Genomic DNA, 26,373 nt, shown 5'->3' with positions numbered 1-26,373 from the left:
TGTAACATTATGTCCCAACATTTAGTCTTCTGGCTTGACTTCCAAAAATGCAACATGTCACATTAATCTGAATTAAACTCCATTCGCCTTTCCTTGGCCCATTTGCCCAGCTTATCCAAGATAGAAAACATAGAAAAATAGGTGCAGGAGAAGGCCATTCAGCCCTTCGAGCCAGCACTGCCATTCAATATGATCATGGCTGATCATCTAAAATCAGTGCCCCGTTCCACCTTTTTCCCCCATATCCCTTGATTCCTTTAGCCCCAAGAGCTGAATCTAGCTCTCTCTTGAAAACATCCAATGATTTGGCCTCCCTTCTGAGGAAGAGAATTCCACAGATTCACAACTCTCTGGGTGAAGAAATGTTTCCTCCTCTCAGTCCTAAATGTCCTACCCCTTATTCTTAAACTGTGACCCCTAGTTCTCGACTCACCCAACATAGGGAACATTTTTCCTGCAACTAGCCTGTCCAATCCTTAAGAATTTTATATGTTTCTATAAGATCTTGGGTGACATCTCGGTGAAGTTTGCATATTCTCTCTGTGACTGTATGGATTTCCTTCAGGTGCTTCATAAGTTCATGTGTTTATTAGTTCTAATAGTAGAATTAGGCCATTTGGCACATCAAGTCTACTCTGCCATTCAATCAAGGCTGATCTATCTTTCCCTCTCAACCCCATTCTCCTGCCATCTCCCCATAAACCTTGACTCCGATTCTCTAGAAACATAGAAATTAGGTGCAGGAGTAGGCCATTCGGCCCTTCGAACCTGCACCGCCATTCAATATGATCATGGCTGATTATCTAACTCAGTATCCTGTACCTGCCTTTTCTCCATACCCCCTGATCCCTTTAGCCACAAGGGCCACATCTAACCCTCTTAAATATAGCCAATGAACTGGCCTCAACTATCTTCTGTGGCAGAGAATTCCAGAGATCTCATTGCAATTCTTGATATCCATCTTCACGGTCTATCTTACTACCTTTTTCAGTGTCATCTGCAAACTTATTGAAGATGTCTGTACATTTTCATTCAAATTGTTGATGTAGAAGACAAACAACAATGGGGCCAAGACTGATCAATGAGGTACACCACTAGTCACAGGCTTACAGAATGAAGAGCAACCTTCCACCTCCATCTGCTTTCTATCAGGAAGCCAAATAGCTAGCTCTTCCTGGATTCCCATACGATCTAGCCTTCCAGAGAAGCCCACTATTTGGAACCTTTGGAAAATACATTTTGAAGTTCATATAGCCCTGCCCTTATCAATGAATGTTATAACCATATAACCATATAACCATATAACAATTACAGTAGGAAACAGGCCATCTCGGCCCTACAAGTCCGTGCCGAACAACTTTTTTCCCTTAGTCCCACCTGCATGCACTCATACCATAACCCTCCATTCCCTTCTCATCCATATGCCTATCCAATTTATTTTTAAATGATACCAACGAACCTGCTGACACCAATTCCACTGGAAGCCCATTCCACACCGCTACCACAGTTATGGTGGGATTCTGCAGTACATTGTATATTTTATTCCTCAGAATATCTCTCATGAGCAAATTCCTCAAACTACTCCACCTAAGAAGAGTAAGGTGACGTGCCTCAATGACTATCGACCAATGGCACTAACGCCGGTGGTGATGAAATGCTTTGAGAGGTTGATCATGGAGCAAATCAACTCCTACCTCGATAAAAACCTGGACCCACTGCAGTTCGCTTACCGCCACAACAGATCAACGGTGGATGCGATGTCGCTGGCCCTCCACTCCGCTCTGGACCACTTGGACAACAAAAACTCATATGTCAGGCTGTTATTCATTGATTACAGCTCGGCATTTAACACAATCATCCACTCCAAGCTGGTTACCAAACTCTCAGAACTGGGTCTCTGCGCATCCCTCTGCAATTGGATCCTCGACTTCCTCATCCACAGACCACGGTCTGTTCGTATTGGTGGAAATGTGTCGGCCTCGATAACGATCAGCATGGGAGCACCTCAAGGCTGCGTGCTCAGCCCCCTGCTGTACTCGCTCTATACTCATGACTGCGTAGCTAGTCACAGTGCGAACTCCATCATCAAGTTCGCTGACGACACCACTATTGTGGGACGCATCACTGATGGGGATGAGTCAGAGTATAGAAGAGAGATCGAGCAACTGTCCATATGGTGCCAGCATAATAACCTGGCCCTCAACACCAGCAAAACCAAGGAACTGATTGTGGACTTTGGAAGGAGTAAGAGGGGGACCCACAGCCCCATTTATATCAATGGGTCGATGGTTGAAAGGTTCAAGAGCTTCAAATTCCTGGGCATGCACATCTCTGAAGATCTTTCCTGGTCCGAGAACACTAATGCAATTATCAAGAAAGCTCATCAGCGCCTCTACTTCCTGAGAAGAGTACAGAGAGTCGGTTTGTCAAGGAAGACTCTCTCTGACTTCTACAGGTGCACAGTAGAGAGCATGCTGACCGGTTGCATCGTGGCTTGGTTCGGCAATTTGAGTGCCCTGGAGAAGAAAAGACTACAAAAAGTAGTAAACAATGCCCAGTCCATCATCGGCTCTGACCTTCCTTCCATTGAGGGGATTTATCGCAGTCGCTGCCTCAAAAAGGCTGGCAGTATCATCAAAGACCCACACCATCCTGGCCACACACTCATCTCCCTGCTACTTTCAGGTAGAAGGTACAGGAGCCTGAAGACTGCAACAATCAGGTTCAGAAATAGCTATCAGGCTATTAAACCTGGCTCGGACAAAACTCTGATTATTAATAACCCATTATCTGTTATTTGCACTTTATCAGTTTATTTATTCATGTGTATATATATTTATATTATGGGATATGGACACACTTATCTGTTTTGTAGTAAATGCCTACTATGTTCTGAGTCCTGAAGCAAAGCAAGAATTTCATTGTCCTATACAGGGACATATGAACTCACTTGAACTTTGAATACTATTAAGGTAATTCTATATGTCAATGCCTTGTGATGAGTGAAGTCTGGTGCTTGTGAAAACCTTTATTATAATAGCCAATTTTGATAATCATGAACGAGTATTGCCTGAGAACTCTGCAAATGACATTTGAGATTACGTTGCTAAAAGTTGAGGACAGATTGATTGGGCCATAATTAGCCAGATTGGATTTCTCCTGCATTTGTTATGCGCAGGACACAAATAGGCAATTCTCCAATGTTAGAGGAGTTTAACCTATATTGGAGGAGCTTGTCTAAAGGCATAGCTTGAGGTGAAGGGTCACCCAATGGTCTCGATCCGAAACGTCACCTATTCCTTCTCTCCAGAGATGCTGCTTGTCCTGCCGAGTTACTCAAGCATTCTGTGTCTATATTGTCTGAAGGCATGGCTGGTTCTGGAAGGACACCACTTCAATACTACTGCTGGAATATTGTTTGGCACTGTAACATTTGCTATAACCAAAGCTCTCAGGAATTTATTGATGCCGTATGGAGCGGGTAAGTTCATTGACAGCATAAAGAAGCAGTTGGCACATCTGACTGAAGATTGTTACAAATAAAAATAGGGCATTCGACCCCTCAAGCTGCTCCATCCATCAATACAATCATGGCTGATCCTTTATCTCAAAGCAATATTCCCACTCTCCACATGACCTTTGGTGTATTTTACATCCAGAAATCTAACATTTTTTCGCATATATTCAACCATGTGGCTTTCTCGGCTCACATTGAGAGCAAAGTTCATGGATTCACCATCATCTGAGTAAAGAAAATTCTTCTAATCCCAGTCCTAAATTTGGTACGCTGTTACCTGAGACAACAGACAGTGCTGCTGCCTCGCAATTCCAAAGTCCCGGAATCAATCCTGATCTTGGGTGTTATCCGTGTGGAGTTTGCACATTCTCCCAGTGATCAAGTAGGTTTCCCCTAGTTGCTAGGGTTTTCTCCCATATCCCAAAGACATGCAGGTTGGTAGATGAACCTGGGGTGCTAAAGGGCATGTGTGAGACGACACGGTTTGTTGTGGATTTGTTAGGATTACTATTATAACCAGTTTAGTCTTGGTGGGCCAAATGGTTTCCTTCTTTGTCACTGAGAGATAGGACATAGAAATGGCCTTTGGGCCCATCAAATCATAATTGGCCATCAAGCACCCATTGTGAAGACATTAGATAGCCAGGAAATTAAAGTAATGAAATGCTAATCCATAGATGGACACAAAAAGCTGGAGTAACTCAATGGGACAGGCAGCATGTCTAGAGAGAAGGAATGGGTGACTTTTCGGGTCGAGACCCTTCTTCAGAGTGGAGGAAGGTCGTGACCCGAAACATCACCCAATCTTTCGCTACAGAGATGCTGCCTGTCCCGCTGAGTTACTCCAGAATTTTGTGTTTATTTTCAGTTTAAACCAGCATCTGCAGTTCCTTCCTACACATTCCGAATGCTAATCCATTATGTTCTGTATGCATGATTTCCAATCCATTGTCCATGTTGGCTGGTGGTTGAGAAGTTGTGAATTTTGGCATGGTAGAATGTTTTCCTTTGGGCAGCAGAATTGTTCAGCTCATGGAGTTGTTGCCTCGCTGTGCCTGAGACTTAATCCAATCCTGACTGTGGGTGATAATTGTGTGGACTTTGTATGTACTCCCTGTGGGTTTCCTCCAGATTCTCCGATTTCCTCCAACATTCCAAATATATGCAAGCTGGTAGATTAATTGGACATAGTAAATTAGTACTTGAGTGTTGGTGAATAGAGAGAATCGAAGGGGGGGTATATAGGGTATGGTCTGTTTCCATGCTATGTCTTCTATGACCCTCTGTGATGGTGAACATTTGGAGAGCAGTGGAAATGGCCTCCTGCATCTGATCTGTCAAGTCCTGACAGCATTTTGTAAATTTCATGACATCTCCTCTCATTCTCCATACAATTAATGGATACGAACCAAGTCAAGCCAATTTTACTTCGGAGTCACGTGAGTGACTACGTGAAGACCCCGTCCAGTACGCATGCGTGTCATATCGTCTATCGCATTGCGTGACGACTGGCAGGGTGAACGTGATTCTCCTGCCAGCAACAGACCTGAGGTAAGTTTTTAAAAAAACTTTCAGGTTAAATCTTCTTGCAGGAACCTCAACTTAGAGGTCCTGCTGAAAGTCCGGGGCTAAGTCGGGATGGAGGGGAAACCCCAGTCTCGAACTTCCAGGGAACCCCAGTCATGGGGAATCCCGCCCACGGACCTAGGCGCTCGGACCGCGGAATGCGGGTAGCGAGCGGCAGCAAATTCACCTTTGAGCCGCTGTCAGTAAAACCAGCGGCTTCATATTGGTGGAGAACCCGCTCGGAAGACCGCGGGAAGCAGGGAGCGGACGGCGGTGGATTCGCCTTTGAGCCGCTGGCGGTGGAGCCAACGGCTTCATATTGGTGCCGGGGGCAACTGGATAGCCGCTCCGGAGACCGTGGAATACGCAGAGCGACCTGAGAACCCGCTCCGTAGACTGCGGGATGCGAGGAGCGGACGGCAGTAAGTACTGTGCCGCTGGCAGTTAAACCAGCGGCTTCATATACACCCCCCCACCGACTTTGTAAATCGCGGCTATCCCTTTGATAGGGACCGCGGGGATATCCCGGCTGCAGTTACTGCGGGGATACCCAGATCGGTGAGGAGGAGGGAGGGGGGGGGGAGTTGAAAGCTCCGACTGGAGAACACCGTGGAGAAGCCCTGTTATAAGGGACCGGGGAGAAAAAGCTTGGGGGAGAAATAACCCGCAATGGAAGTGTTTCTACAAGGACCACAGAGGAACCCCAGCTGTAACAAACCACAACCACGAGACCAGGCTCGGGAGGAGTGTTGCCCCACAGCAGAAGGTTTAAAAAGGACATGCAGGTAAATTCCTTACTCGAAGGTCGTTTTGTGCTATTTTGTGAGAATATGTTACAGGAACGGACCACATCCAGAAGGACCGCGGAATTGCGGTCAGTCAGCAGCTGTAGACTGCACCTGGATCGCTATTGATCAGCAGTCTCCGACCTGACACCTGCACAGTCGGAATCGACACCTCAGACTGGTGGGAAAGCCAAGCAGAAGTCGGACAGGCCGAAGACTCGGACGAGTCAGGCTGTGAAGACTCACCGCCGGCGGGAGCAACTGTGATTGCATATCCTGCATGGAGCGGTTGATGGATCAGAAGCTCCAATGTGAGATGCTCCGGTATATGGAGCCTAGTCACCAGGGGGTCCTGGGACGCCCATGGCAGCACCTTATTGAGGGCTGCACAATGCATCTCCCTCGACAGAGAGGAGCATTAGGAATCACTTCTGGGCTGACTCTGAAGACAGGGGTTTGGCTGAAGACACCAAGTGTGCAGGGGGTGCAGGAACAACACTACCAGCAGCAGGAGCTCGACGAGTGGCCGTCGGGTTCAGGAAGGCCACATCATCACGCAAGACCTCGCATCTTCGACGGCAGCACCCCTACGCACCCACCAGCAAACCACAATGAACTGAAGCTGGTGAAAGCTTGAAGGCCGTACAACCAGGACAAAGGTCTTTTTTAGGCCACAGTCCAGAACGACCTTCCTGGAAGATGCGCCAACCCCGTACTCGAGCTCCACTACCTCCCAGGAGCAGATGTAAAATCATGCACACATGTTTGAGGCAGCTCCTGGGTCGGGTTGCATAAGTCCTCCCATTCGGATAAAGGTATGGAACCCCATTGATGATGTCTCCTGTCACGGATACAAGTTGGTAATATTAAACTGGTTTGAATATTTACACTGGTTTGGGATAACACTAGATTAGTTTATACTGCACACAGGTACGGTTGGAGTTGCCTTTCAAGACAAGGCTCACAAGAATGGGATATGGACTGATCATTGTCAACAGCCTCAACCCGCATGTGCAGTATAGACTTTTCTGAATAACTTCCATAACTTCCGCTCACAGGTTTGAAGGTATTTGAAATTTAACTGGATGAGGCAACGATACACTAAGCAGCGTTACAAAATGGGCTAACACCAGTTTCCAGGTTATTTATTAAATCACTACTATCAGTGCTTCGGCTGCACAGAGCTAACAAATAAGTAGCATGTCCAATCTGGATGATATTGAACATACTGTATTTTACTAAATTAGCCTTATCAGCCACATAGCTATATTTGAGGAATTGGTTCTCACCCGTCCAGTTAAATTTAAATTAAGTTGATACCAACTGAAACTATTGATTGTTGGGATACAATCATCCATTTATTGGTCTGGGATCAGCTCTGAGACAAAAAATTAGACCTCTGCTATTTTTAGCTGAAACAATCAAAGTCACAATGATGGACAGCTTTGCTCCACTAAAACCTCTTATCCGTAAATCTTCAGTCATTTCCAAACTGATGCTATTGCCCAAAGATGGGTAATTTACTAATACCATCTCTAGTTACGGAGGCAGATGGGATTAGCATGAGTTATCAAGTGTTCAGTCATGGTATCAACTGCCAATGGACACCAGGTGCATTCTGTGCATTAAAGGGTGTGTGGATATGCATATACGGCATGCACAAGTCCAAGGTGATACACTTTGGTGGTGGTATATGTTAATCACAAAGGTACAATCAAATCAAAGTATCCGGTGATAGTTTTACCAAACCGCATTTAGCACTGTGTAATATTATGCAAAATCAATGACAACACAGAATGAATGTGTAATCACAAAATATTTAATGACAATGTGGATTGATGGAACACTAACTATTGAGTTGCTTGCATCCAGTTTCAATCAACAGTGAACGAGGCATACAGTGGAGAAGGGTGCATTCTCGTTACACTAGGAAGAAATGTTCTTTTATGTCTTCCTCCATTTGGCCTCAATAGACGAGTCTTGCAAAATTCAACAAGATTCCCGCTTCCGGGTTTCATAGTGCCTGCCTGGGTTATATACAATACAATACAATTTTATTGTCATTACCTATGGCTCCTGCTGAGGCAAAGAATGAACATAAAACCTTACATGGTTAATTCCGGATAAAAAGATGCTGGTTCAGTTGTGATGTTGAAACCATCCTCTGCATGATATAATCAATCATAGATGTACAGACTCTGAGAGATCGTTTCTGCGGCTTGGGTTGTCAAACCATAAGCGTTAAGAGTGCTCACTACAGATTGCAGGGATAGCACCAAATAGCAGCAATCTGCATAGGAGATGGGAAGCATTGTTTATGCTTCCTTACGTTTAACTCGGCACGGATGATTGACACACTAAAATTCAGTTTTATGGGATTATAACATTAAGTTACTATTCCATTACTGTGCTTTAAGTGCCTCCTAATCATTTGGCTGATGAGTACATAAACCACTCTGTCCGGTCTCACCCTCTGATATCCAGAGAATGAAGGTATCGTCAGCTTAAAACCTCCCAGGCTTAGGGACGCAGAGATATGGGTTGTTAACATTGTACTACGTCACTTCACCGATGGGCACCAGCAACATCCCTGCCCATGGTCATACTCACGTACTAGTGATTACGCCATGGCACTGAGTACAGCGCTATGGGTCCAGTCATTGCAACACTGGATAGGATGATCATATCTGCGGGCTATAATAACATGTTTTGTTTATGATTAATCAAGCAGATTAGACAGGTACACAAGACCAAACTAGAGTTGCATATCCCATGGACCTTGGGTTGCGTGTGATCACGCATTTACACCAGTATGTCAAGGTTCCTAAGAGACTTATAGACTGACAGCAATATTATTAGTTACATAAAATCTTGTTAGAAGGAATCACTACGAACCTTCTCCAGATGGTTATATGGGTCTGGCATATACAGGAGTGTACATTGACATTGAGTCTCATTCCACCAGGACCGCTATACCTCAGCAGCAGGGATGGACCACATCCTAGCAGTTGCAGTATGGTCAAACTATTGATCTGTCCAAATATTCAGAATAAACCTATTGCCAGATCAGGGGTATTTGCCAACTCTGTTAGATATGGTTCATACTTCCTCCAGGTTGAGGGAGGTTACTATTGCCACTATTATTCATTAATAGCATCAACATGTCTATATCTATGTCATGTCTGAATGCATTCTTAATGTTCACTCATCATTGGCCTACTGATGCAGTGTATGACACCTGGACTCGGTTCCACGGCATGAAATCACAGAGCTTTAAAATCTTCACGTAGTCACTCACGTGACTCCGAAGTAAAATAGTAGGATTAAAAGAGAACTTACCAGTTTGAAGTTTGATCTTTATTTTATGAGGAGTAACGTTGAGGGATTACGTGCCCTCCGCTCCCAGCCCTCTATCATAAAGTTCAACTGGTATTATGGTTCTCTTATCTTACTATGTTCAGTTCAACAACTGTTATCTGTGATTTCACACCGCTGCTTTGAAGATTCACACGCATGCGTACTGGACGGGGTCTTCATGTAATCCCTCAACTTTACTCCTCATAAAATAAAGATCAAACTTCAAACTGGTAAGTTCTCGTTTAATCTTACTATTTCCCCTCATAACCCATCGAGGTTATGCAGTCTAACCTTTCCAAGAAATAGCTTAGTGTATATTTGTTATCCCCCATGAATGGCAAGTATTTAAGATCGGGAGTTCAGAACACACACAATACTTCAGGGATGGCCTCACCAAGACACTACTAATTATAACGGCATCTTTGCTCCTCTACTCAAATTCTTTTTTCTATAAATCCAGCATGTCCTTTACCTTCTTAACTACTTCAATCACTACCCGTTCGATTTCAATATTTGGCCTGCAAGTCTCTTTGTCACTCCCCAACCTGATACAGTTTAAGTAATTTGCCTCTGATGTTTATCCTATACCTACATTGCATCTGTCATCTTCTTGCCCATTGTGCAGGAAGGAACTGCAGATGCTGGTTTACACCGAAGATAGAAACAAGATGCTGGAGTCACTCGGCGGGTCAGGCAGCATATCTGGAGAAAAGGTGTAGGTGATGTTTCGTGTCTGAAGAAGGGTTTCAACCTGAAACATCACATGTTCCTTTTCTGAGTTACTCCAGCATTTTGTTTCTATCTTTGCCCATTGTTCGTCTTGAAATCTCTTTGCATCACAATTCATAATCTGTCCCAGTTTAGTGTCAGAAGCTAACTTTAAAGTATGTTCGCTCATCCAAATCATTGATATATTTTATGTAGTCGAGGGCCAAGCACCTCTTGATATCATCTCCCAACCTGTCAAAGACCAACTTTCAATCCTTGTTAGCTTTTTAATAGTGGTACTTGATCATTTACTTTTCAAGACTGTAGATTCTTGAACTGATCCTTCAATTGCAGGATTACTGAACTCTTTCTACTGATTGCTACCTCACCATTCGACATCTAACTAGTTTAGTTTATTGCCACGTGTACTAAGGTACAGTGATAAGCTTTTTTTGTTGCGTGCTATCCAGTCAGCGGAAAGATTATACATGGTTACAATCAAGTCATCTATGGTGTAAAGATACAGGATAAATGGAGTAATGTTTAGTGTAAGATAAAATCCAGAAGAGTCAGATTAAAGATAATTTGAGAGTCTCCAATGAGGTAATTAGTAAGTCAGGACTGCTCTCGGGTTGATGCTATCTCGGGTGACCCGGAAGTGGCGGAGCTGCCCTAGCAGCTGCGGCTCGCCTGCAGTCCGTTTGTCATTTTTTTTTGTTTTTCTTTTGTCCCATTGTTACAGTTTATTTTAGTTGTATATGCGTGTGGGGAGGGGGTGGGAGAAACTTGTTTTAGTCTCTTCCTCCGGGGGAATGCAACCTTTTCTTGTCTTATCCCCCGTCTCCATCTGCGCTGAGGCCTAATGGTGGAGCTGGCGGCCTCCAACTGGGACCGACCCCGAGGCTCTGGAGGCAGAGCCAGGATTTACTTACCAACGCGAGGCTGGTCGATTTCGGGGCTGTGGCGGCGTTGCAGCAGCGGCGACCCGACTTCGGAGCCTTGGAGGCTCGGCCACAGGCCCAGTGGATACGGCGGCGAGCCCAGTAGACAACATCATCGGGAGCTCGCAGGTCCCAGGTTGGTGCCCAGTTTTCTGGAGCTCCCGCAATGACAGCTTCGTCCGCTGGACTGGAGGGTGGCAGCTTCGGCTCCCCGGGCCGCAGAGTTTGAACCGGCCCGTTCGCGGAGCTTGGATTCGGCCGCGGTACTTACTTACCATCACCCGGCGGGGTCACAATATCGGAAGCCTGGATCACCTCAACGCAGTTGGAGAACAAGGAGGGAAGAGACAAGGACTTTAAGACTTTTGCCTTCCATCACAGTGAGGAGGGCCTGGTAGACTCACTGTGGTGGATGTTAAATCTGTGTTTATTGTGTGTTTTGTTATTTTATTGTTTGTTATAACTGCAAGGCATGGAATTTCGTTCAGACTGGAAAGTCTGAATGACAATAAAGGATACTTGCCGATACTTGATTGATAGGTTCAGTTGCCTGATAACAGCTGGGAAGAAACTGTCCCTGAATCTGCAAGTATGCGTTTTCACACCTCTGTATCTCTTGCCTGCTGGGAGAGGGGAGAAGAGGGAATGTTCAGAGTGAGACGTTCTTGATTAAGCTGGTGGTCTTACCGAGGCAGCATGAAGTGTACTTGAGATGGAGTCAATGGAAGAGAGGTTGTTTTTTCTGTGATGCTCTGGGCTGCATCCACAATTCTCTGCAATTTCTTGTGGTCTTGGATGGACCTGTTCCCGAACCATGCTGTGATGCAGCCCTATATAATGCTCTCTCCTATGCATCTGTAAAAGTTTGTGAGAGTTGTTACTGCCAGAAAATATCCTGTATGGATGCATTGCAGCTGGGTACGGCAACTGCTCTTTCCAACACTACAAGACATTGCAGGGAGTTGTGAATGCTGCCCAGACCAACATGCAAACTCGCCACCCCTCCCTTCACTCCTACACTGGACACTGCCCAAAAAAACAGCCAACATATTCAAGGATCACTTTCACCCCAGTCATTCTTTCTTCCCCTCTCTCCCACCAGGCAGATGATTAAAAAGCTTGAAAGCACGTTCCATCAGATTCAAGAACAGCTTCTTTCCCACTGTTATCAAACTGTTGAAAGGACGTCTGATATGTTGAGCTGTAAACTTCGGATGAATGTTAGTCCCCTTTAGAAGAATTGATTACAGACAAATTTAATCTGGCCCAAAGAATGAGGAAAATGCTGGGCCTTGACATTCCAGATTGAGATGGAATAATGTTTTGCAGCTGCTGAACACCCACAACCCTTCACAAATATCCAGATCTGAGCTACCAGATCCTTTTGGATCAACCCTTTATATCACAGTGCAGACCGACACAGTACAATGAAGGGACATTCCTGGAACTATTTATTCCATGTGTTCATTCATGCAGCCTGTTGGTTTTGATTATGTCATTTCATAAGCATAATTTATTACTTTCTACTATAAATTTTCAGTAAGTCTATTTTGCAATGCTGTCATTATAGTAAAATGAAGTGATTAGACAATAGACAATAGGTGCAGGAATAAGCCATTCGGCCCTTCAAGCCAGCACCGCTATTCAATGTGATCATGGCTGATCATCCACAATCACTACCCCGTTCCTGCCTTCTCCTCGTATCCCTTGACTCTGCTATGTTTATGAGCCCTGTCTAGCTCTCTTGAAAGCATCCAGAGAGCCAGCCTTCACCACAGATAATTCCACATTCACAACTCCCTGTGTGAAAAAGTTTTTTCTCATCTTCGTTCTAAATGTCTTACCCCTTATTTTTAAACTATGGACCCTGGTTTTGGACTCACCCAACATTGGGAACATGTTTCCTGCCTTTAGCATGTCCAAACCCTTAATAATCTTATATGTTTCAATAAGACCTCCTCCCATCCTTCTAAATTCTAGAGTATACAAGCCCACCCGCTCCATTCTATCATCATATGACTGTCCCACCATCCCAGGAATTAACCTGGTGAACCTACTGATTGATTTTGGCAAAGGTACAGCTGATTTATTATATTTAATAGTTATGATAAAGAAATAAGTTATTGTGTCATCTGAGTCATAGCACGGAAACAGGTCCTACATCTCAACTTGCCCATGCCGACCAAGATGCCCCATCTACACTAATCCTACTTGCCCGTGTTTGGTCCATATCCCTCTAAAACGTTCCTGTGGATGTATGTACCTGTCTAAATGTTGTTATCGTATCAACTACCTCCTTTGGCAGCTCATTCCCATATACCAACCTCCCTCTGTGTGACAAAAGTTACCATTCAGCTCCCTATTAAATCTTTCCCCTCTTACCTTAAACCCATGTCCTCTGGTTCTTTATTTCCCTCCACTGCTTAAAAGACTGTGCATCTACTCTATCTATTCCCATCATGATTTTATGCATGAGGGTGATAAGTTACATTATGTTGTCTGTTATGCGAGATGCATTAAATTTCACCAATCCACCTTGCAGCTAATGACATTTGACAAACCTAAATGCTGAGCATAGGAGGCGACAAGATAGACACAAAATGCTGGAGTAACTCAGCGGGCCACAGCATCTCACATTTTGCTTGTGTATCCCAAGAGGTATCAATATTGATTTCTCAAGTAACCCGTGCATTCCCTCTCTATCCATTCCCTCGCCACCTGTCAAATCAGCTTGCCGTTCTTTTGTTCTAACCTTGCTACAGCCAACAATGACCTGTTTCCTTTATCATTGTAACTTTTTTGCATATCATTCACTAATTTGTTCTATTTCTCCCTACATCATCATCTATATCTCTCCTTTCCCTTTCCTGTGACTTTCAGTCTGAAGAAGGGTCTCGCCCCGAAATGTTCCATATTCCTTCTCTCTTGAGATGCTGCCTGTTCAGCTGAGTTACTCCAGCTTCTTTGGTTCAAACCAGCATCTGCAGTTTGTTCCTACATAGGAGACTACAGTGCTGACGTATGGTTATATATAGTGTTGAATGATTCAAATGGAAGGCAGTTGAACTGCATTCAAGGTTTCCACTCGGGTTCTAATTTCCTGCAAGCACAAGAGCAGAGATTTTACAGATGGCCAGAATCTTCTGCCTACATTTATTTTAGTAGAAAGTTTTTAAGGCAGAGGTTTTACATTTTATGCCAGTTTTCATTAAAATTAATAACATTAAGTTGCAGTGTTGGCTAAGATTCCCAGCAGAGAGTATCATTATTATCTTTTAAAATTATTTTCAATTAATAACTATAGCAGAGATTTTAACATGGGAACAATTCCTCTCAGAAAGTTATTACTGTGCGTCCCATTTTAATAAAACAGGTTTCAGTGACAAATTCTTCCTATCAGAGCCCTTATCCTTTACTCAAATTAATTCTCCATATTAACATTTGTCCTTATTAGAAATGCAGCACAGTTCACAACTCCAATTAAATCCAATCATTTATTGTGCATGACACATTTTAAATATGGAAATCCCCTGGAAAATGGTTTCCTCCTGTAGTTAGCTGAGTGTAATGTTGAGACAGATTTGTGTTTGCCATACATCATGAACATCCCACCATATGAATTGGGAGCAGGAGTAAGCCATTTAGTCCCATGATCTTGATCCACCATTTAAGAATGTAGCTGATCTGATTGCAGCCTCAATTCCACATTCCGGATGATCGGTAACCTTTCACCTTCTTGCTTATAGAAACATAGAAACATAGAAATTAGGTGCAGGAGTAGGCCATTCGGCCCTTCGAGCCTGCACCGCCATTCAATATCATGGCTGATCATCCAACTCAGTATCCCGTACCTGCCTTCTCTCCATACCCCCTGATCCCCTTAGCCACAAGGGCCACATCTAACTCCCTCTTAAATATAGCCAATGAACTGGCCTCAACTACCCTCTGTGGCAGAGAGTTCCAGAGATTCACCACTCTCTGCGTGAAAAAAGTTCTTCTCATCTCGGTTTTAAAGGATTTCCCCTTTATCCTTAAGCTGTGACCCCTTGTCCTGGACTTCCCTAACATCGGGAACAATCTTCCTGCATCTAGCCTGTCCAACCCCTTAAGAATTTTGTAAGTTTCTATAAGATCCCCTCTCAATCTTCTAAATTCTAGAGAGTATAAACCAAGTCAATCCAGTCTTTCTTCATAAGACAGTCCTGACATCCCAGGAATCAGTCTGGTGAACCGTCTCTGCACTCCCTCTATGGCAATAATGTCCTTCCTCAGATTTGGAGACCAAAACTGTACGCAATACTCCAAGTGTGGTCTCACCAAGACCCTGTACAACTGCAGTAGAACCTCTCTGCTCCTATACTCAAATCCTTTTGCAATGAAAGCTAACATACCATTTGCTTTCTTCACTGCCTGCTGCACCTGCATGCCTACCTTCAATGACTGGTGTACCATGACACCCAGGTCTCGCTGCATCTCCCCCTTTCCCAATCGGCCACCATTTAGATAATAGTCTGCTTTCCTATTTTTGCCACCAAAATGGATAACCTCACATTTATCATTATCATGAACCTATTTATCTAGGGAGGTGGTCTTGGAGGGTAGGATGCTTCTCAAACTGCAGGGCATCGTGGACAATACAACTTACCCCCTGTATGACACTGGTCAACCTGAGGAGTACTTCCACCAAGATGCAGGGCAAAGAACCGCAGGAGATCCTTCTTCCCAGTGGCCATCAAACTGTAGAACTCCTCCTGTCATGGGGTAGACTGACCCCCCCCCCCCCCCCCCCCCCCCCCCCCAACATCCCCAATCCTTTCCACTCGTCACTTTAATTTTATGTTTCAAGTATTTTGTGTTTTATGACTTGTTGGCAGATCAATTTCCCTCTTGGGATAAATAAAGTTCTAACATATATCGTACCGTATTGTATCTACATCTACCTCAAAAACATTCAAGGCTCTGCTTTGCCACCCTTTGAGGTAGAGTTTCATTGAATCATGACTTTCTGAGAGAAGAAAGTTTTAATTGGCAATCCTTTATTTTCTCTTGAGGAACAGATTCTTCCTCAAGAGGATATATCCTCTCTGTACCCAGCCTATCAAGACAAGCAGCATTTTATAAATTTCAATCTCTGTTGTCACTCTTCTAATATTCAAAGTTTATCCAGTCCTTTTCCTCATTAGATTACCTACCCATTCATGATATGTGTCTAATAAACCCTCTGTGAACCACTTCCAATACTTTAACATTCTTTCTTAAATAAGGTCGTCAAGTCAAGTTGTTTATTTGTCACATACACATACGAGATGTTCAGTGAAATGAAAGTGGCAATGTTCGCAGACGTTTGTGCAAAAGACAAACAACCAAACAAACTATAAACACAATCATAACACACATATTCTTTTACATAATAAATAATGGAAGGAAAAACGTTCAGTAGGGTTAGTCCCTGGTGAGATAGGCGTTTACAGTCCGAATGGCCTCTGGGAAGAAACTCTTTCTCAACCTCTCCGTTCTCACCGCATGGCAACGGAGGCGTTTGCCTGACCGTAGCAGCTGGAACAGTCCGTTGCAGGGGTGGAAGTGGTCTCATGATTTTGTTGGCTCTGGAGTTGCACCTCCTGATGTATAGTTCCTGCAGGGGGGCAAGTGAAGTTCCCATAGTGCGTTCGGCCGAACGCACTACTCTCTGCAGAGCCTTCTTGTCCTTGGCAGAGCAATTCTCAAATCAGATGGTAATGTTCCCGGACAAGATGCTTTCCACCGCTGCTGCATAGAAGCACTGGAGGATCCTCGGAGACACTCTGAATTTCCTCAATTGCCTGAGGTGGTAAAGGTGCTGCCTTGCCTTACTCACGAGTGCTGAGGCGTGTGATGCCCATGTCATATCCTCGGAGATATAGACTCCCAGATATTTAAAACAGTTCACCCTATCCACAGGATCCCCATTTCTACTCAATGGAGTGTACGTCCTCGATTGATGTGCCCTCCTAAAGTCTATGATCAGCTCCTTTGTTTTTTTGATGTTCAAGAGGAGGCTGTTCTCCTGGCACCAGAGTGCTAGACCAGCCACCTCCTCCTGGTAGACATTCTCATCGTTGTCTGAGATCAGGCCCACCACCACAGTGTCATCAGCAAACTTAATTATTGAATTGGAGCTGAACCTAGCCACACAGTCATGTGTGTACAGGGAGTACAATAGGGGGCTGAGGACGCAACCCTGGGGCGATCCTGTGCTCGGGGTGAGGGACTTCGATGTATTCCCTCCCATCTTGACTACCTGGGGTTGACGGTGAGAAAATCCAGGACCCAGGCACACAGGGAGGTGTTGAGCCCCAATTCCATTAGCTTCCCGGCCAGTCTGGTGGGGACTATCATGTTGAAGGCTGAACTGTAGTCTATGAACAGCATCCGCACGTAGCCCCCCTTCTGGCTGTACAGATGGGAGAGAGCGGTGTGCAAGACCTGGGAGACCGCATCGTCCGTGGATCTGTTCGGACGGTATGCGAACTGCAACGGGTCCATGTTCCGAGGGAGGAAGGCGCAGATGTGTTTCTTCACCAGCCTCTCAAAGCATTTCATGACTACCGAGCTAAGGGCCATCGGACGGTAGTCATTCAGGCAGGCTGGGGAGGCATTTTTTGGTACCGGTACAATGATGGATTTTTTGAAGCAGGCAGGGTCCACGGACTTGTTCAGGGAGAGGTTGAATAATGTATTGAGCACTGGAGCTAGCTGCGTAGCACAGGACTTGAATACTCGCCCCGAGATGCCATCGGGGCCTGCAGCTTTTCTCGTGTTCACCCGTGTCAGAGCCCTCCTCACGTCGTGCTCGGACAGCGAGAATGTGTGCACATTCCTCCCTTCAGCTTCGGTAGCCAGCCCGTTGGCGGTATTGTCGATAGTCGGCAGACCTGGAATGGTGCTGCCCCTTTCGAAACGAGCGTAAAAGGAGTTCAGGTCATCAGCTAGGGAGGTGCCGGCACTTGCGGATGAGGGAGGGGTGCTCCGGTAGTTGGTTACAATCCGTAGCCCCTGCCACAGGCTTCTGGTGCCCTGCTGCTCCATCTGTAACTCCATCTTGTCTCTGTACCTTCTCTTTGCGTCCTTCACCGCCCTTCGCAGTCGGTACGACTCTGCCTTGTAGACGTCCATGTTTCCTGATGCCAGGCCCGAGTTGTAGGCAGCGGTGTGAGCATTCAGGGCCACACGAACAGACCTGTCTACCCAGGGTTTTTGGTTCGGAAAGGTGCTTACCCTTACCGTGGGGACGATGTTGTCGGTTATTGTTGCGATGAAGTCCGTGACTGTTTCCGCGAACTCACTGACGTCACTGGAACTTGCTTCGAACATATTCCAGTCGACATCACTCAGTGCATCTTGCAGCATGGCCTCTGACTGGTCGGACCACCGCTTTACGTCCCTCGTCTCTACCGCTTCCCCAACTATCCTCTGTTTATACTCCGGCAACAGGAAAATGGCAACGTGGTCAGATTTTCCTAGGGGAGGGAGTGAAACGGCCTTGTAGCCTTTCCTGAATGGTTTGTAGCAGTGGTCCAAAGTTCTCACCCCCCTGGTGGCACACATGATGTGTTGGTAGAAGTTCGGCATGACCTTCTTGAGATTTGATTTATTAAAATCTCCAGCCACCACCATAGCCGCATCCGGGTACTTGTTTTGATGTCGACATAGCACATCGTGTAGGGCCGATAGTGCCACGTCGGTGTCCGCTTGCGGTGGAATGTAGACGGCTGTGATGATCACTGAGCCTAACTCCCGGGGAAGGTAGAATGGGCGGCATGAGATCGTCAGGTGCTCCAGATCCGGCGAGCAGGAACGGGAAAGCATCTTGATATTTCCAGGGTTGCACCAGTTGTTATTGGTCATGAAGCAGACTCCTCCACCCACGGTGGACAGTGAAGGACTCGGTTGGGCAGATTACCTGATCCGGAATCAGTGAGGTCAGCCATGTTTCAGTCAGGCAGAGGATGTTGCAGTCACTTATGTCCTGCTGGAATCTGACCCTCGCCCTGAGGTCATCCAGCTTGTTTTCCAGGGACTGAACATTTGCCAGAAGAATGCTGGGCAGAGGTGGACGAAAGGCTTGGGCTCTCAGCCTATTCCGAATGCCCCCCCCCCCCCCCCCCCCCCCGCTTCCCTCGATGTTTTCTCCGGGTTTTCCTTGCAGCCGAGCTCCCATTGTTGTTGCAGCAGCTTCTGCTAATCTCTGCTGGCCATGCTGGATCAGTGAGTACAGAGTTTAAAAAGTCTCTGTTTGCCCTGGAGTTTAGATTTAAGAGGGTTTCCCTGTCATACTTTGTTAGTACTAGGGAGTTAGAACTTAGAAATAAGTTAAAAAGGAACATAAAAGTTAAAAACACACACAATTTTCACGGAGCTGCCACAACGGCGACTGGATAGGGCCGCGCCAATTTTTTTTTTTTTTTTGGGACCAATATTTATGGGACCAATATTTTACACAATCCTCAGGTGTGTTCTCACCAGTGCTCTGCATAAGTGAAGCATAATCTCACTACTTTTTGGAGGAATGAACTGCAGATGCTGGTAATACACCAAAGATAGACACAAAATGCAGGAGTAACTCAGTGGGACAGGCAGCATCTCTGGAGCGAAGGAATGGGTGAGTTTCGGGTCGAGACTCTTCTTCAAACTCTTCTCTTATCTCACCACTTTTTTTTATTCATATCTCCTGATAATAGTTTTTTGAATTACTTGCTGTACCTAGAATCATAGTCATACAGTGTGGAAACAGGCCCTTCGGCCCTACTTGCCCACACTGGCCAACAATGTCTCATCCACACTAGTCGCACTTGTCTGTGCTTGGTCCATATCGCTCCAAACCTGCTCTATCCATGTACCTGTGTAACTGTTTCTAAACAATGGGATAGCCACAGCCTCAACTACCTCCTCTGGCAGCTTTTTTCCATACACCCACCACCCTTTGTGCGGAAAAGGTTACCCCTCAGATTCCTATTAAATCTTTTCCCCTTCACCTTGAACCTGTGTCCTCTGGCCCTCGATTCCCCTACTCTGGGCAAGAGACTTTTTGCATCTCCCCGACCTATTTCCTCTCATGATTTTGTATACCTCTATAAGATATCCACTCATCCTCCTGCGCTCCATGGAATAGAGACCCAGCCTACTCAACCTCTCCCTATAGCTTATACCCTCTAGTCCTGCAACATCCTTGTAAATCTTTTCTGAACCCTTTCAAGCTTGTCAATATCTTTCCTATAACATGGTGCCCAGAACTGAACACAATATTCTAAATGTGGTCTCACCAACATCTCTGACAACTGCAACGTGACCTCCCAACTTCTATACTCAATACTCTGACCGATGATGGCCAAAGTGCCAAAAGCCTTTTTGACCACCTTATCTACCTGCAACTCAACCTTCAAGGAACCATGCACTTGTACTCCTAGATCTGTCTGCTCTACAACACTACCATTTACTGTGCAGGTCCTGCCCTTGTTTGACATACCAAATGCAACACCTCACACTTCTCCATTAACCATTCCTCTGCCCACCTGACTAATCGATCCAGATCCTGCTGCAATCTTTCACAACCATCTTCACTATCTGCAAAACCACTCACTTTTGTACCATCAGCAAACTTGATAATCTTGCCCTGTATGTTCACATCCAAATCATTAATGTAGATGACAAACAGTAACTGGCCCAGCACCAAACCCTGAGGCACACCACTAGTCACATGCCTCCGAGAAGCAACCTTCCACCATCACTCTGTGCTTCCTTCCATGGAGCCAATTTGCTATCCATTCAGCTATCTCTCCAAGAATCCCATGTGATCTAACCTTCCAGAGCAGCCTACCATGCGGAATCTTGTCGAATGAAAATCTTGTCGACCTACATGAAAACCTTTGGCAAAGTCCGATTAAGGTCTTCATCCAAGTCCAAAATGTTATGGTCTCAGCACTGATCCCTGAGGCACACTATTTGTTACATCTTTTGAAGAAGAAAAAGACCCGTTCATGTCTATCCTCTGTCTCCTCCCAACTATCCAATCTTGTATCCATGCCATTATGTTAACAGACCGAAGGAAATAGGCAACGTTTCTGGCCGAAACCCTTTTTCGTCTGAAGAAGGGCTTCGGCCCGAAACGTTGCCTATTTCCTTCGCTCCATAGATGCTGCCGCACCCGCTGAGTTTTTCCAGCACTTTTGTCTAGCTTGGGCTTTGATGCACCACTTTACCAAATACTTCTGAGAGTTTAGGTTTTGTACGTCCAGTGTTTTTTTCTTGTAATGACATGCTGGCACCTACAAAGAAAATAAAGCCAGATTGATTTATAGCAGACAACACTCATGTGAACTTTTATAAGCATACCAACACCTTTATGTTTATTAAAAAAAAGCAATGAGTACATCCACAAGTCCCTATTAAATCTACAGCACATGGTACTTATCTAAAAGACTTCAACTACTGGCCAAACATGATTTTCCTTTCACAAATCCATGTTCACTTTTTTAGATTACCTTGAAGTTATCTAAGTGTTTCACTGTAATGTTTTCATTAATAGCTTTTAAAGTCTTTCCGATGAACAAGGTGGCATTTCCTGATTTTGGTCTCCCTTTTTTTAATATTGGCTTTACATTTTGTTTTGTTTTAAACTTATTGGAACCTCTCTCAGGTTGAGGGAATTCTGAAAATATAAAAACTAACGCAAAAATAAAAACCCAGGAAGAATGGTCTCGACCCGAAACATCATCTATTCCGTTTCTCCAGAGATGTTAAGTTACTCCAGCTTTTTGTCCAGCTTTTACTCCAGTTACTCCAGCTTTTTGCTGAGTTACTCCAGCTTTTTGCTGAGTTACTCCAGCTTTTTGTGGCTATCTTTGGTGTACCTGCAATTCCTTCCTACACGAAAACCAATGCATTATCTATCTCACTAGCCACTTCTTCCAGATGCTAAGATGAAGTCCATCAGCAGACCAGCGACTTGTCCGCCTGCTCGTCCAACAAATTGGTCCCTGGAGATTTTTATTTTCCTGAGTTCCCCCCTTCCCTTCCAATTCCTGACCTATTTCTGGGATGTGAAGATTGATGTAAAAATTGCAAAATTCGGATTCTGAAATCTGATGGGTTTTTTGTATTATTCTGTCCACTGTTGGCAAGGCTGGCATTTATTATGGAGACCCAAGAGAGTGTTAGGAATCTGGAGCAACAAAAAACACTGCTCGAGGCTCAGTGGGTTGGGCGACATTGATGTGGGAGAGGGAATTGTGTGGATTTTGCCCAACGAAAGCTAGTAATCGCTGCGTATGTGGACTTCCTTTTTCCAGGCTGAGTTACTATCAGACACCACTGCTCCCTGACATCCAACAACATCAAGTCATCAAGCTGGTTGAATAATTTTGTCAGATGGAAAATCAGGAAAGGGAAGTCAGAACTTTAGCATTTTAGAGAGAAAAGAATAAAAGCAAGAAAATGCTCAGAACATCAGGATATATGCAAAAATATCACAAAACAACAAAAATTTTGATATTATAAATTTTAAAAAGCAGTGTATTTTGTAAATATTTATTTGACTTATTTCTTCCTTACATAAAATAAGCCTTTTTGGGATAATTTTTGGGATAACTAAAAATGCAATATGGGGAGAAAAGATGAGGTACGAAATTAAGCTAGCTAAGAATATAAAAGAGGATAGTAAAAGTTCTTTAGGTATGTCAAGAGGAAAACATTAGTTTAGACCAAAATTGGACCCTTGAAGACCGAAAAAGGCAAATTTATTATGGGGAACAAGGAAATGGCAGACGGGTTGAACAGGTACTTTGGATCTGTCTTCACTAAGTACAACACAAAAAATCTCCCTGATGTAGTAGTGTCCAGAGGATCTAGGGTGACAGAGGAACTGAAGGAAATTCACATTAGGCAGGAAATGGTGCTGGGTATACTGAAGGCTGATACATCCCCAGGACCTGATGGTCTACATCTCAGGGTACTTAAGAAAGTGGCTCTAGAAATCGTTCAATTCAATTCAATTCAATATTTATTCCATGTCATTTGAACCTCAGTGAGGCTCAAATGAAACTCCGTTTCTACAGCCATACAAACAAAACAATTCCTACAAGACACACAAACAATTCAATTCACACAAACATCCATCACAGTGAATCTCCTCATCACTGTGATGGAAGGCAAAGTCTTTTCTCTCCCCTGCACCATTTTTCTCCCGATGTTGAAGCCCCAGGCGGGTGATGATGTCCCACGGCCATTTAAGGCTGTGCCGCGCAATGTACGGCCCCGCTCCAGGTCTAAATGTCACAACTTTGGAGCTCCCGGCGGGCGTTGGAATGTCCCATGGCCATTAAAGCCACGGCAGGCGATGTACGGCCCCGCTCCGGGTCGTGCCAACCCTGCGGCATGGGCTGGAGAAGTTGCATTGTGGGAGCTCTGAAAAGCGGTCTCCCACCCGGACCCACGAGCTCCCGATATCACAGTCCACCAGACCTGCGGCTGGAGCCTCCGCGCTCCGGAGTCGGGCTGCAGCAGCGAGTCACCACCGCTCCCCGCGCTCCGAGGCCGGCAAGCCCCAAGATGGTAAGTCCGCAGCTCCGCAGGCTCTGTGACTGGAGCCCCCAGGTCGTTCCGGTTGGAGGCTGCTCCACGGTGCTAGGCCCCAATGACAACAGGGACCCGACAGGGAAAAGGTCAGGTCACCATGCAGGGATAAGATTTTTTAAGTTTTTCCCCTGCCCCCCACATATACACAGTTAAAAACAGTATTAAAAAAAACACTACAACTACATTTAACTAGACAAAAAAAATGACAGACAGGCTGTAGGGGCCGCTGCAACGTGAGTCGCATTGGTGTAAAATTTCCAAAGTTCTATAGATTCAGGATCAGTTCTTGTGAATTGGAGGCTAGCTAATGTTATCCCACTTCTTAAGACAGGCAGGAGAGTGAAAACAGGTAATTGTAGACCAGTTATCCAGGCATCGGTGGTGGGGAATATGCTGGAGTCAATTATAAAAGATGAAATAGTGGCACATTTGGATAGCAGTAGCAGGATCGGTCTGAGTCAGCATGAATTTACGAAGGGGAAATCATGCTTGACTAATCTTCTTGATTTTTTTGAGGATGTGACTGGGAAAATGGACTAGGGAGAGTCAGTGGATGTAGTGTACCTGGATTTTCAGAAAGCATTGGATAAGGTCCCACCAAGAGATTTCTGGGCAAAATTAGAGCACATGGTATTGGGGGTAGGGTGTTGGCATGGATAGAAAATTGGTTGGCAGACAGAAAACAAAGAGTAGGGATTAACGGGTCCCTTTCAGAATGGCAGGCAGTGACTAATGGGGGTACAGCAAGGCTCGGTGCTGGGACTGCATATATATTAATGATTTAGATGAATGGATTAAAAGTAACATTAGCAAATTTGCAGATGACACAAAACTGGGTGGTAGAGTGAACTGTGAGGAGGATGCTATGAGGATGCAGGGTGACTTGGATATGTTGGGTAAGTGGGCAGATGCATGGCAGCTGCAATTTAATGTAGATAAATGTGAGGTTGTCCACTTTGGTGGCAAAAACAGGAAGGTAGATTATTATCTAAATTATGTCAAAATGGGAAAAGGGGAAGTACAATGGGATCTGGGGGTCCTTGTTCATCAGTCACTGAAATTAAGCATACAGCAGGCAGTGAAGAAAGCAAATGGCATGTTGGCCTTCATAACAAGAGGAGTTGAGTATAGGAGCAAAGAGATCCTTCTGCAATTGTACAGGGTGCTAGTGTGACCACATCTGGAGTAATGTGTGCAGTTTTGGTCCCCATATTTGAGGAAGGACATTCTTGCTATTGAGGGAATGCAGAGTAGGATCTCAAGGTTAATTCCCGGGATGGCAGGACTGTCATGTGTTGACAGAATGGAGTGGCTGGGCTTGTATACTCTGGAATTTAGAAGGATGAGTGCGGATCTTATTGAAACATAAGATTATTAAGGGTTTGGACATGCTAGAGGCAGGAAAGATGTTCCCAATGTTGGGGGAGTCCAGAACCAAGGGCCACAGTTTCAGAATAAGGGGTAAGTTATTTAGAACAGGGATGAGGAAATACTTTCTCACACAGAGAGTTATGAGTCTGGAATTCTCTGCCTTAGAGGGTGGTGGAGGCCGGTTCTCTGGCTGCTTTCAAGAGAGAGTTAGATAGAGCTCTTAAAGTTAGCGGAGTCAATGGATATGTGGAGAAGGCAGGAACGGGGTACTGATTGTGGATGATCAGCCATGATCACATTGAATGGCGGTGCTGGCTCGAAGGGCCAAATGGCCTACTCATGCACGTAGTGTCTATTGATATTTGCAGTTTTTGTTGTGTACCACTTTACTTACACATACTGTACATTTCAAATCATAACGGGGTAGTAAACAGCAAGAATAGTTGGTTCATGCCATTCACATCACTTGTTTTCCCTTGCTTATGTTAAACAACATCTGTGGAGGCACTTTCAATTGCTGTCAGCAACTCTGCAGGTTTGTGTAAAATAATGCCTACCTAGAAATCGCATCATTGTTTCCAGTTTAAACATAATGTCAGCAAAATCTGGAGGTAACGTTTTCTTTGGTGATCATAATCAGAATTAATAAGCAGTGCAGAAAGGGATAAACATTAAATATTGGCGTTGTTCGGTTCATTGGCAGTTGGTCAAAACAGCTTTATATTGACAATAAATAGGATTGTTCCAGCACAAAGAAAGACCAGCCCATCAATGCCTATGTTTATTCTGGCACTCATGGATCAGCTGACAAGTAGAAGCTGAAATTCAGACTAAATTTAACCTCAGCTGCCTTTTCTAAATGGTTGAATGAGTCCAAACACAACATTGTCATTATCAGCCCATCAGCATTTAGGAATAACTTGCCAATACACATTCCAAGTCTGTTGGTTGCAATAAATAGCTGTGCCAGAGCAGAGATGACTGATTGTTTAAAGTTCTGTTTGAGAAAGTGATCCAAAATAACTAAAGGTACCTGTTGAGAAAGTAAATTATTTTTGTAAATCTAACAAGGAAATTTTTACACAGCTACTGGATACTCAAGTTAAATCAAATAATTCCAGTCACATCATGGTTTGAAAATCCTTTCAACTCTCTTTGTGTGGAAAAACTCTCTTTATGTCCAGAAGAGTATCTCATTAGACACCCACTCAAGTTTGCTTCTCTCTTTCCTATATTGTTTGGACAAATTAATGGGGATTATATTTAATTTAATTTTTAATCTCCTTACTGATTTTTTTACTGGTGCATGAGTTCACTCTTTCATTATCTTGCATTAGCGAACGTGTGTAGCTTAGTTTGATATATATTAATTTTGAGTTCTTCCAGGAAGTGGTTGGTTTTCACTGAAAATTCTCCAGTGCAACTAAATTACAATCTCAACACTTGGCATAATGGGAAAGTTTGCACTCTACCACTTTGAGCCGGTACAGTAAGGGCATTTCTTTAGAAAAAGTAC

The sequence above is a fragment of the Leucoraja erinacea genome, chromosome 3 (genome assembly GCF_028641065.1).
Source record: "Leucoraja erinacea ecotype New England chromosome 3, Leri_hhj_1, whole genome shotgun sequence".
Lineage (NCBI taxonomy): Eukaryota > Metazoa > Chordata > Chondrichthyes > Rajiformes > Rajidae > Leucoraja > Leucoraja erinaceus.
Note: the sequence above shows the minus strand (reverse complement) of the source record.